We start from the raw sequence: 10,479 nt of genomic DNA on the forward strand, positions 1-10,479 counted from the left end.
ACCGACCTCAGCTTAAAGTTCTCTAAGCGAGTAAAATATTGGAAAAGAGTTAAAACAATTCGGGCAGCGCTACGGATAGAAATTTTTCTACGAAGGCCTTCTCGCGTAATGGTAGCACATAGTGACACGTCCATCACTGTCAACATGAGCGACACAGGAGACGGCGTGATCGCATATGTGCTCTCGTATCACAAGCATGCCACCGTTTGCCACCGCTGAAAATTAGCCGAACTGCTGGTGTCACGAAATGTTAATTCACGCGTCGAAGTTTTCATGGTGCCGTTTGCCCGAGTAACATGAATAAATTCATCATCGATTTCTAAACCGCGATTATAGTACACTTTGCAAGCGAAAATTCTTCTTCGGCCACTCACAAACTACCACTTGTCCGGACAATGAGTGACCATTTTCAATGTCTGGCAGTCTTTAAAAAGATCTTGTTCAACAAGTTTCAGCACATACGAAGGCAACGTAGAATCTCCCCGACATGCAAACGATGGTGCCGTTTAGATCAGATGCCAAACTCCCGAAATAACGCGTTGACCTTCATTGTGTGAATGCGCTCAGGTGACTTCTCGGTAACAATTGCATAACGGAGCTTTAGCTTCAGCCCACGCGACTTCATTTTGTGGACCTACACGATAAAACAATTTTTCAGTCGCTATGATCACGTGTAAGCACAAATAAGAAATGTCCGAATGAAGGTCCATAGAAAGACCATGGTGTGCTGGACCATATGAACTATGTCTGGATGCACCAAGCGGGAAAAAGCTCCTGCAAACAGAGATCGTCCCAAGTTTACAAGTTCAGTCACGGTTTGAGATGAGGGAGTCCTGCCACACGGACGTAACGAAGCATCGGATGACAAGATTAAAGGCAGTCTGCTCATAGCTCTCAAAAAAAAAGTATGTGGTTTTACGTGCCAAAACGACAATCTGATTATGTGGCACGCCGTGTAGTGCAGCACTCCAGAAATTTGGACCTCCTGGGGCTTTGTAATGTGCATCTAAATCTAAGTACCCGGGCATTTTTTGCATTTCGCCCACATCGAAATGCGGCCGCCGTGGCCGGGATTCGATCCCGCGACTTCGTAATTAGCAGCCCAACACCACATGTGGTGTTGAGCTGCCACTAAGGAACCACGGCGGGTGTCATAGTTCATGGAAAGCCTAGAAGAAAATATAGGTTCATAAGGCGAGAAAACCCGAGAACTCGGCCTGAGCAACTTTGTTGTATTGTTTTATACCCTCAGGGACCAAGGGTCGTGTCAGGGACCAAGGGTCAGAGACCAAGGGTGTACATCCTCAGGGACCAAGGGTCGAGGTTGACAGGCAACAAAGGGAGACAGTGGAAATAAACACGATGTGTAAAGCTTATGAATAACATTGCTCAACACAGCTCGCAATGTACACGCGACAGTCTTACAATAACTACGGAATCCAAGTTCAATATTATCGCTCAGACTAAGTCACATTGACCACTTCTGTCTCTGTTGAGTCTAGAGCCAGCGAGAATATGGCCTTGTCGGGAACGTGTCACACGGAGAACCGACCTCGTCCGGCCGCTCCCGACGAACGAGCTCATCACCTCGTCTTATAAATAGTGGGCAACCGCGTCGTAATCCCGAGGCCGTGTCAGCAGCAGCGCGAACCCCGTCTTTTCTCGGAACTTCGCGATGAGATTAGGGTAAAGGGGAAATAAATTGCCCCCGGCTTATGTTGCCACAGAACCCGGAACGCAAGTATAGGAGCGCCAATACCCTATATGCCATGTATGCTGCGTGCAGCCACCGTGCGCCCGGTTTTGCGAGACAGGAGTTCGGATGACGCATGCAGGAACTCGAGAATCAATCCCAACCGAATCGTAATGAAAAGGGGTTGTTGCGCCGGACGCCGCAGTTGGTCGCACGGGGAGATGACGGTGCATATTTCCGCATCCCCTCACCCCCGCCCTCAGCCCGAGCTTTTCCTCGTATGAGCTTGACCACTACACCAGGCGGTACGAATGAATAAGTAGTTGCGTGGTCGCTCCAGGAAGCATCGTTAGCTCAATTTTCGGAGTGTCGCACTCAATAAATAGAAGACTATGTACGAATGCCAACAGAAACAAGGGGAAAAAAAAGAAAGTAGAACACAACTGAGGATTACGAAAGAGGTGAGAGAAACGAGAAATAAAGAAGAAAAGAAAACAGGAAATGTACAAGAAGAATCAAGAACCAAATTCACGAGGCTCATACTGTTCCTAAACAAAATTATTGAGGTCGCCTGTAGAGTCGCTGAACGTTTTCTGTGTAATCTTTGTAGAGAGCCAGTAAGCTTACTTCCTTGCATTTTATTTTTTGTCAGCTGATGACCATGCCTTTTCTGCAAGTAATCCACTCAAGACTAGACACTATAATTAGCAAAAAAAAAGTCCATTCACCCCATTACTTCCTTGACCTCGAAGCTCTCCGGACAGCATTGAATCAGCTGGACTCTACACATTCGGAAATGAAGATCCTCGGACAATGGCTCTAGACATCGACGGCACAGAGAGCCACGAAGGCGTTATTGCCATACCTCAAATCAACAGGTTTCGTTGACCGTATGTAGACTCGCTACGAACCTTCAAATGTGCGCAAAATTGTGCCCTCACTCTCCCCCTCTCTCTCTTGCCATCCCTATATCCCCTTACCCCAGTGCAGGGTAGAAAACTGGACAAGCGTATGGTTAACCCCCCTGCCATTCTTCCCTTCGATTTCTTTCTCTCTCTCTCTCTCTCTCTCTCTCTATCTATCTCTCTCTCTCTCTTGACCCTGATGCCTGTTGAATTTATGTGGAAGCTACGTGGATAAATGCCGAGCCCCTCGATTCATTTAGGCCCACCTTCACAAAGCAGTTCACATGCTATTATACTAGAACTATACTATTTCATTAGAGCCGAAAATGCACGTCAGGCCAGTCGTAACAGCTAGTGTAGTAATCATCATCATCATCGTCAGCCTATATTTATGCCCACTGCGGAACGAAAGGTGTTTGGAGATCTCCCTGCGATGTCCAATTACCCCTGTCTTGGCTAGCTGATTCCAATTTGCCCCTGCAAGTTTCCTAATTTCATCATCCCACCTAGTTTTCTGCAGTCCTCGCTCGACTACGCACTTTCCTTGCTTTGGCACCCATTCCGTAACTGTAGTGGTCTACCGGTTATCTCCCATATATATACGCCTTACATGGCCTGTCTAGCTCCAATTTTTTTCTTAATGTCGGCTAGAATATCGGCAATCCACGTTTGCTCTTTGATCCACACAGCTGTCTTCCTGTCTCTTAACGTTACGCTTGACATTTCTTGTTCCAGCGCTCTTTGCGTGGTCCTCAAGTTGTTCTAGAGCTTCTTTGTTAGCCTGCAAGTTTCTGCCCCATATGTTAGCACCGGTAGAATGCAATGATTGTACACTTTTCAACAACAATGGTTTGCTCACAGTCAGGATTTGGTAACGCCTGCCGTGTGCGCTCTAACCGACTCTTACCCTTCTGTAAATTCCCTTCTCATGACCAGGGTTACCTATGAGTAATTTACCTAGATAAACGTACTCCTCTGCAGACCCTAGAGGCTGACTGGCGATTCTGAATTCTTGTTCCCTTGCCAGTCTGTTGAACATTACCTTTGTCTTTTGCATATAGTTCTTTATTCCCACTCACACTTTCTCAGTTCTTTCTCGGTTCTCGGTTCTTTCTCAGTCTTTCTCGGTTAAAGTCCTCAATTATTTGTTGTCATTCGTCATCAGTGTTGCTGGACAGTACAATGTCATCTGCATTCCGTAGGTTGCTGAGGTATTAGCCACTGATCCTCACTCCTAAGCCTTCCCAGTCTAATTTCTTGAATACTTCTAAGCATGTAGTGAATAGCATTGGAGAAATGGTGTCTCCTTGCCTGATCTCTTCCTTTATAGGTAACTTTCTACTTTTCTTGTAGAGAACGAAGATAGCTGTGGAATTCTTGTAGATATTTCCCAATATATTCATGTATCCCTCCTGTACTCCTTCATACGCAAGGCCTCTATGACTGCTGGTATCTGTACTGAATTAACTTTCTTTTCATAATCTATGAAACCCATATAGAGAGGTTGATTATACTCCGCAAATTTCTCAATTACGTTATTGAGGACATGGATGTGATCCACTGTAGAATATTCGTTCCTGAAGCCGGCCTGTTCTCTTAGTGGATTGAAGTCAAGTGTTGTCCTGATTATATTAGAAGTTATCTTGGTGAATATTTTATACATTACTGAAAGAAAGCTAATGGGCCTATAATTCTTCAATTCTTTAACATCTCCCATCTTATGAATTAATAAAATGTTGGCATTCTTCCAGCTCTCTGGTATAGTTAACGTCGTGAGGCATAAAGAGTCGCAAACTTTTCAAGCGCGTTATCTCATCCGGAGATCTTTGATTAAATCGACTGTTATTCCATCTTCTCTTGCTGCTTTCCCCAGGTCATGTCTTGCCGGGCCTATCTAACTTCATCGCTAGTTATCGAAGAAGCCTCTGTATCTTGTTCATCACTACTTCGAATGAAGGTAGCGTGGGTGACCTGGGTGCTGCACAGGTCAGTATAATATTCTTCTGCTGATTTTACTACATCATCTAAATAGCTGATGACGACACTCTGCTTATTTTTCAGTGCATACATCTTACCTTGTCCTATGCCAAGTTTTATTCTCGCTGATTTCATGCTGCCGTCATTTTTTACTGCTTCCTCAATCTTTCCCGCGTTATAACTTCGAATATCCCTTGCTTTCTTCTTGATGATTTGTTTTGACAGTTCCGCGAATTCTATCTGGTCTTTTGAGTTAGACGTGTTCATGCTTTGTCATTTCTTTATTAGCTCCTTTGTTACTTGGCAGAGCTTATCTACTTATTGCCTTGGTGTCTTACCTCCCATTTGAGCTCCTTCTAAAATCAGCCTAGTTAAGGTTTCATTCACTGCCTCTACGTCATGTTTAACTTCCTGTTCTAAATCTGCATACTTATTTGCGAACACCAACCTTAATTCGTCGGTTTTTATCCTTAATGGGTCTAGGTTGGCCTGCTTCTTCTTGAACAATTTTACTCTTCCTCTCTTCGAATTGAGGTGAATCCTAGACTTCACTAGCCTTTGATCACTGCACTTTACCCTACCTGACACTCCTACATCCTGCACTACGCTGGGATCGGCAGAAAGTATAAAATCTATTTATTGATTATTTTCATTTCTTGTTTTACCATTAGGGCTTTTCCAGGTCCACTTTCTGTTGCTACGCTTCCTGAAGAAGCTATTCATTATTCGGAGCTTATTCCTTTCTGCGAATTCTACCAACAACTCTCCTCTATATAGTGTTCCAAGAATCGACGCCGTAGCTGCCAATTGCTAGTTCTCCACCCTGCTTTTCCTCCCCTTTTGGATTGAAGGCGCCCATGACTGTGGTACACTGAGTTCGCACCTTTCACATTGCTAATTCAACATCTACATAAAGCTGTTCTATTTCTTCATCATCATGACTGGAGCTCGCACTACCTTAATTCTATGCCTACTATTCAGTTTGATTACGACGACTGCTGCCCTCTCATTAATGCTTTAGAATTCATCAATGTTGCCTGCCATGTCCTTATGGATTAGAAGTCCTGTCCCGCATTCTCTCTTATCTGGAAGGCCTCTGTAGTAGAGAAAGTGGCCGTTAGTCTGCAGTGTATAAGCCTCACGAGTTCTCCTAACGTCACCAATGCCAATCATACCCCAGGCAATGCCTGATAATCCCTCAAGGAGTCCTGCTAAGCTAGCCTCACTCGAAAGGGTGCGCGTGTTAAATGTTGCCAGGTTCAGTCTTTAGTGGCGGGCTGTCAGGATCCGGAGATTCTCAGCACCCTCCGCCACGTCGCAAGTCTGACCGCCGCCTTGGTCCGGTGCTCCGCAGCCCCTGGGGACTGCAAAATCACGAGGGAGCTAGTAAATGCAAAATCACGAGGGAGCTTGTGGCCCAATGCTCCACCAGGAAGACCAATTCCTGTTCTGGTGAGGGAGTGTCTTTGTTGAATCTTAGTGGGCCTTCTTGATTTGGTTGCACCTGTATTAATATAACCCCACTCGGCTCTCGGCAATATATCTTTGCCGATGTCAGGCGCCACTCCATGCCTGAAGATCTACTGGAGTGGAGGAGGATTCGAACTTACGACCTTCAGATTAGGAGCCCAATGTTCTACATCTGCTCCACGCCACCACCTGAGTAAATATAATAATTATGGGGACATTAGAATAGTGAAATTATATAATTGAACCGAACCCAAATAGTTCCCGAGAACGAGCTTCGAATATCGAATATTTCTCTCATTTTTTAAACGAAATGTAATGTTAACATTGCATCTGTCAGTTTGTTTTTAAAAAAGCGGCTTATTTACATTATCTGACGCTTGCGTACACAGAACAGGGCGCCACTCCCGTGTTGCTCGTAAGAGCAGTCCAGCCCCACATCGGGATTTCCTCGCCGCACCTTAGCCTAAGAGTCTCGGAGCGCATACCGAAACCAGAGCGTTTCTACATCCCGCCTCCCCAAGCGAAGGTTATTTCTTTTCACACATTCTTCGCACCATGCATCCAAGAATCGTTCTCGCTGACTCAAGAATAACCGCGTCCTTCCATTTGTTTCGTGAATGCCCCTCCCCCCGCCCTCCTTTTTTTTTACGTCGCGTTCGCTTCTCTAAACGTGTCCGCCTGGCGACAAATTTAAAACCACGGAAAAAGGTTCGCGCGCGGCAACTTTAATTGGGTCCGTCTCTGCAGCGGACGAAGACGTAGCTGGCGCCGGGGGAGCAAAGGTGACAAATGCGCCGCGACGCGTTGTTATTGTCGCGAAGGCCGCAGAGCAGTCTGACTCCTTGATGCTAAAGATATATATTTCCTCGTCTCAGTCGACGCGCCACGGGTTCGCTGAACAGCGCGCTCCTTGTCAAGAACCCTATAAACACTCTCCCCGTGCTAGCACGCGTGGGACGCTCGTATACAACGGGCCCCGCGGAAGACGTTAGCTAATAAATCCCCCTGAATAGTTAAGCTAGACGGGGCGCCCCTAACACGTTAACGCCTCGCATCGCTCGTTGGCAAACGTTTGTAACCAGGGTGTTCGCGAGTTACGCCAATCGTGGCTGTGGGGGCCGCTTAGTGAATTTTGTGACGTCCTTTTTTTTTTTTTTTTGTAGAACCGGCATGCACTGCTATACGGGAACGCACCTGGGGAGCTTTAAAATAGGCAACGCGTGTCGTAACAATGCTTAGCGCGAAGGTTATAGTTGTGCGAGCTCCAGTTAAGTTTCGGATAATTACGGCGTTGGGAAGCGCTAATGGGACAGTTAAGATTGAAGCGAGGTCAGTTGCGAACGTTTGTGCAGTTGATGCGAAACACTATAGCAATTGGCTTCCGCTTCTAATGCAGCGGTCACGAAACCAATTAAGTGAAGAATTAAGCACATGTTGGAACAGCCTTAAATCCCCGCGGGCCGCAAAAAACATCAGTGAATGACAAGAGATAGGACACACTTTCGCGGCGCGATTCTAAGTGCCATTGTATTAGTATTTATTTTATATTTTATTTTTGCTCGAATGGACGCCTCTACAGATCCAACATTTGCACAGAAGGTGCCGCATTTAGATGTGAACGGGACAATAGCTGTCGAGGTGTTCTCCACACGCAGGGCACTTCTTTCCTTTCTTTGTGCCTTAATTGGTCACTCGTGCCAGCGTCTTCTGAGAATCACGGGCCGAATTCGCAAGGCTTTTAGTTTCTAAGTGTACTGCCCCCTACGATCCTCTCATTGTAATTAGCCGGTGCCTGTCCTTACGGAACACTCTGCGGTAAGAGCTAGTTTGCGAATACAGACCCTGTAACGGCACTTGCGTCACCGCTGACGGGCATCACGCAGGGCTCGCTTGTGTGCACAAAACGTTTCTTACGTGAGTTTAACAGCCTCCGACAGATGGCATTCGCTGGCAAGCCACCGGGACGCCGTAATTTTACTATAAACCGCTCGTAAAGCTCGCGTAATAGCCACGGACAGACAGAGGCGTGGGCGTAACAACGTAGTTCTCTCTTCTGCCGCCGCCGCCGCCGCTGCCACTGTCAAAAACTAGAATCTTTTTACACGCCTCGAGCCGATCCTAATGCGCGCAAGTTCGGTGGTCCACTCGGCGCTGCCGCTGCGCAACCACTTTTAATGACCAGCGTTTGGCCTCTAACGTGCCACTTTCGCCGCTCCTTTTCCACCATCGCTCTCTCTCTCTCTCTCTCTTCTTTTTTTCCTTTTCTCTCGAAGGTCCAGGTGTGTAACCGAACCATCACCACTGCTGCCTCGGACTAGGCCCGGTGCCCAGTGCAGCCGCCGTTTTTCCAAGTCCTCTCTCGGTGTAAGTGAAAGGGAGGGTGGTAAGAGAAATGGAAAGGGCGGAGGTCAGGAGACGGAGAGAGGGAACGGACGGACGACTGACCAGCAGAGCCCCTTCGCTTTCAACCCCCCTCCCTCCCTCCCCCGCATGGCGAAAATAAATAAACCTCGCTAGCGTCATGCTCGCGGATCTAAACAGGCTGCCTGCAAGACAGGCTTTGCTCGTAGGAAGGGAACGAAAAAAAAAATAAACGGGAGGAAAGACTGGGAGTTACGGGAAAGACGCAGCTAATAGCAAGGAATGGCAAGGGGGCAGTGGTGAGAGCACTCCAACTGCCCAGTGGCTGAGTGCTGGCTTGCGCGTGGTTTGGACAGCGGCGGGCAGCTGCATGCGTCCCACATACGTGCGCTGCTGCGTGCTGCGGAGCCCCCAGCCAGCGACGGGCTCTCGAAGCGTATATGCGCTTACGCGTCGCCAGCCCCGGACTAATGCGATGTCCGCGTTTTTTTTTTTTTTTTTTTTTGCAGTGGAAGGGGGCCCAGGATCGACGGCTGTAGGATTACTGTCCTTGTCTATATACGAAGGACGCGAAGGCGAGTCGCTGTGTCTGAAGCTTCTCTCTTCTAATGGAGCTATACAACAGTCGTTCGAGAGATTGCCCCCCCCCCCCCCTCTTCCCCCAAGCTCTCTCTATTTTTCTACAAGGCTGCAGCACCGCGGTGAGCGCGTTTGAGTGCACCATGTAGAGTTAGAGAAGGGCAAGAAAACCGGGAGACTTCAATGATTCCTCTGGAACTCATTACCGCGACAGTATATACAGCCGGCTCACACACAGTGGACGCCATCGTCGTTTCAAGAACAACTAGTATATATCGTATACTTCTTGGCGACGCGCACAATCTCATCGCCCTCCCTATATACAGCATTGCCTGCGATATGACTTTCTCGGTTTCCTCGACAATGTGGAAGCCTCGAACAATACCACGGTCGACTTCTGGTTGCGGAGGCGACTGATACGCGTGATTAATATAATTCGTTCTGTGCGAACGTAGTGAGCCATGCCGCACAATTCAGACCAACGACGACAATCTCTGCTCAGAATTTCCAAGGCGTTCTCGCTGGCGTTTGAAAAAGGCGGGCGAGGGAATGGGGGAAAGCAGGCGCCGTGATTGTTGCCGTGATAAATTGTGTTCCTTCTTATCTTCTCTAGACTCCTGTCGCCGCGTTGTAAAGGCCCACAGCAGCAATATAAAACCCTAATCAACGTCTTTTTATCACACCTTCGTCCTGATTCCTTCACCCCCCTGTCGACACTGTTCCTCCCTCAAAGTCACGGGAGGACGGTCACAGAACATCACTCCTTGCTCTAATGCAGTCTTCCCTGCAACCTTAAAACACTCAACGTTCACAGATCGCAGAAGGGCAGTCATTGTGTCGACTTCGTTTAGTCGCCAATCAGATCTCAGCCGAAAGACGACGAAATCTTTCAAGCAACAACCTCAAACCTCGAGAAGAAAGAAAAAAAAAGTTCACCAGCTGCAGACTTCGAGAACAGCGTCGCGACCATGGAACTGCTCCAGATGCAGCCGCCGGGTGACAGTCGGCTGTCGAAGCTTCGTCGTCACAGGTCGTGATCCTTCTCTCTAGCGCGTAGAGAAACTTTTCATCGCGAGTTAAAATCGCTCTCGGGCGCGTGCTTGTTCCCAAAATTGGAACTCGAGCTCGCCTTTGTCTCGACGCTTTTGTCATCGGCGCTCCAGCCGACCCGCCCCTTCCCTCCGGCCCTGTTCCGTCTTGGTGATCGCCATCTCGAAGTTTCGAGAGAGAGTCCCTCTTGAGAAGATGCCTGTCTTCGTGGAGGCGCGAGCGCCCTGCAACCTCTTTTCTATTTTGTTTGTTTACTCGGGGGGGGGGGGGAGGCTATTTGCTTTGCCGGGTGGGAGGGGATTAGGGCAGGGGAGGGGGGCGCTTCTCACGCGCGGCTGACTGCTCCCATTCTCAGTCCGTCGCAAGAGACGCAACAATAGCGGCAAGCTATTTCGAAAAGCCCCACGACGATCGCGACATCGTAATGACTGTTCTCATTAAAGG

Source organism: Dermacentor variabilis, chromosome 6 (assembly GCF_050947875.1).
Source record: "Dermacentor variabilis isolate Ectoservices chromosome 6, ASM5094787v1, whole genome shotgun sequence".
In the NCBI taxonomy this organism is placed as follows: Eukaryota; Metazoa; Arthropoda; class Arachnida; order Ixodida; family Ixodidae; genus Dermacentor; species Dermacentor variabilis.